Below are 3202 nucleotides of genomic sequence, written 5' to 3' on the forward strand. Positions count from 1 at the left end.
CGGTGTCCAGGGTCACCCCTTTGAGCACCTTTAAATATTCTACTCCTGGGCAATGGTACAGGAGAGTCAAAGTCAATTTTATATTATGTTTTTATTTGGTTTTCTAACAACTCCAGCAAGTGGACAAGTTTGTGATCCTGGGCTCAAAGTCAATGTTTTGTAATTTGCATCTGGACAAACAGTTATTTAGGGTGGTCAAGATAAATGGAACACACCCTGTGCGTTTGTGCGTGCGTGCATGTGTGTGTGTGTGTGTGTGTGTGTGTGTGTGTGTGAGCGAGTGAGTGAGTGAGTGAGTGAGCGTGTGTGTTTCCTTTTCTGACAAAGGCTGATGTGTAAGAGTCTTTTAGTAGTACCTGTCTGTAAATTAACCTGTAACTTTTTCAGTAAGAACAAATCTATCTTTTCCTTATATTGTAGTTACTGAATATGTAAGTGCAGTCCAACATCTTTGAAAACATAGGTCCCATTGAAATTGGACGATAACTTTGAGGTAGATGTTTATCACCCTTTGTTAACGTAGGGATAACTTGGGAAAGTTTGAGGGAGTCAGAAAAACTCCATCTGTTAAATATGTATAGTTTACAGATTATATTTAATTGTGTTTCTTACGATGTTATTGGAGAGCCATTAGCAGTCCTTCGTTTAAGAGTTTGATAATTTTGAGACAGTTCTTTAATTTCAGTGGGTGTCATACTATACCAATAAAGATATGATCTACTGGTTGCTGGGTATTAGGCAAATCCCTTGCAGATGTGCCTGTTGCTTCTATTTTACTTTCAGTTTCTTTGACTGAACTAATGAAGTAGTCACTCAGTTCATTTGGACTAAGCCCAGTCTCATGTGTGCTGTTTGAGGGCTTATCTTGGGCCAAGCTGCCGTGCCTCTGGCTGAAAGCTCACTTTCTGCCAGTCTTTCTGTTGTGGATACCTGCAACACAGTGTCTCCGTTATATGTTGAGTAGCAACTACCCTTTCATAATATTGTTACATTCCATCCTAAATTTTCCATTGTCTAATTTATTTAAACTTTCTATTTTTATACGTTCTGGAAAAGTTAGTTTTTATTAATGATGAGGAGGAATACTATCATTCTAAATATGTTTTAAAAAATTTTTTAAGGCAGATTCAATATCAGCTTCATCAGTTAAACACTTGTGGGTAACCCAGTACTGTGCCATAGAGAGAAGTACCAGAGTCACACTATTAAATAATAAATGTGTCTTTATGCACATAGATCACATCAGATACAAAAGGAACACACAACATGGCTGAACAAGACCACACTGAGAGTAAGTCAAAAAAATTAATCCTTACAGAGGTTGGGTGGTTGACTTGTGCTGAGTCGACTGCCACACATAGGTGGTATCTCAGACTGTATCTTTTAAAGCACCAAAAAATGAAATACTGTACTGTTCCTTTTGTTTTCTTACCCATGTCAAACTGTGCACTCTAGAGTAATTCGGCTGTTCAACACAGAGTTTGAAGAGCAATGGCTCATTGTTTTCAAAGCATGTATTTACACTACTAACTGTGTAAGTGCCTCTGGGAAAATTGACAATGATATTATCTATGCAAGAATTATTACATGTAGCATACAGATTAGTACAGAACAGGTAAGGGACCTTAAAGGATAAAGAAAAGTTCTTGATTTCTCATTATCCATGCTCACCTTTTTGAAATCACCACATACATCAATCTTTGTTTTATACTTTTGTGCTTTCCTAACTGTTGTTGGAATCACAAATGATGACAGGTGAGTTTAGGATTATTCTGTGTACCTACTTTTTGCATTCTCTTATAGCCAACAAGTATTCAATAGTGTTCCGAACTCTTCCTTGTGAATGCCATAGCGAATGCTAGCATTAAACGTGATTGCAGTGAGTTATTTACAGAAGTTTCATTCCAATTTTTGCAAGCTGTTACCACTGATGGTGGTGGTAAACAACAAATTCTATAAGGGACATTCACATGAAAATGCTGCAGATGGAAAAAAGTAAGTAAACTATTTATTATTTCAAAAGTAATTCCAAAACTGTTAAAATATTTATTACATGGAAAAACTTTTGTGGCTGCCTGTGGAAGCATGGTTGTATCCATACGTGCACCTCTTTGTCTGAAGCAAATTGACAGCCATAAATGTCTTTCTTCAGGTTTCCAAACATATGGAAGTCACATAGGAAGAGATCAGCACTAAATGGAGGATGTATAAGGGCTTTCCAGCACATATAGCAACTATCGCTTGGAACCAGCAATAATGCAATCCTCCATCCATACCTCGACTTGCATGAACCACCATCATTCATGAATTGGACTACAGAACTTCAAAACTTCCAAAAGATGTATCAGTGTCACTATTTGGAGTCCTACATAGGCTTTCAGTTATTGGGTTTTCATTGGTCACTTTTAAGCAGTTAAATTCTCCATCTGTCTCTAAACAGCAGTTTGTTACATCAATTTTCTAATTATATCTTATAACGATCCCAGCCACACCATTTCACCTCTGCTTTTGACACATTATGCCAGCAGCAACATATCTGTGATGAATAATAATGTCAATCTGATCTTCTATTAACTAATTCTCACACACACACATGACATCCACATTGTTATAATTATGGAAGTGTTCTAATTCTAACAGCTTATAATAGCACTCCATCGTCAGGCCACAAGTGGCCCATCGGGACCATCAAACCACTGTGTCATCCTCAGTTGAGGATGCGGATAGGAGGGGCGTGTGGTCAGCACACCGCTCTCCCGGTCGTTATGATGGTTTTCTTTGACCGGAGCCACTACTATTCGGTCGAGTAGCTTCTCAATTGGCATCACGAGGCTGAGTGCACCCCGAAAAATGGCAACAGCACAAGGTGGCTGGATGGTCACCCATCCAAGTGCCGGCCACGCCCGACAGCGCTTAACTTCGGTGATCTCACGGGAACCAGTGTATCCACTGCGGAAAGGCCATTGCCATTTATAATAGAGCAAATATTAATTTGTAATAATGTGAGAAAATTCTCTGTATTTTGTTTTTCTGGAAGCCATTGGTCTTTGTGCTAAGGTTATATTGCCTGTGTTACTTGGAGGTGGTGTACTCACCAAATTAGTAATCCCTGTGCCTGTTAGATTGTGCTGTTGCTGATCTAGACCCACCAAAAATCCTGACTGCTTGCAGGTAGTTGTCTCCTGTGAGTTGATCAGCTGTT

At 38.9% G+C, this 3202-nt stretch overlaps 1 pseudogene; it reads right to left on the reverse strand.

The window, feature by feature from the left end:
- Nucleotides 1-2851: 2851 nt before the first annotated feature.
- Nucleotides 2852-2968, reverse strand: LOC124778327 (annotated as a pseudogene).
- Nucleotides 2969-3202: the final 234 nt, after the last annotated feature.

This window comes from Schistocerca piceifrons, chromosome 2 (genome assembly GCF_021461385.2).
Source record: "Schistocerca piceifrons isolate TAMUIC-IGC-003096 chromosome 2, iqSchPice1.1, whole genome shotgun sequence".
Lineage (NCBI taxonomy): Eukaryota > Metazoa > Arthropoda > Insecta > Orthoptera > Acrididae > Schistocerca > Schistocerca piceifrons.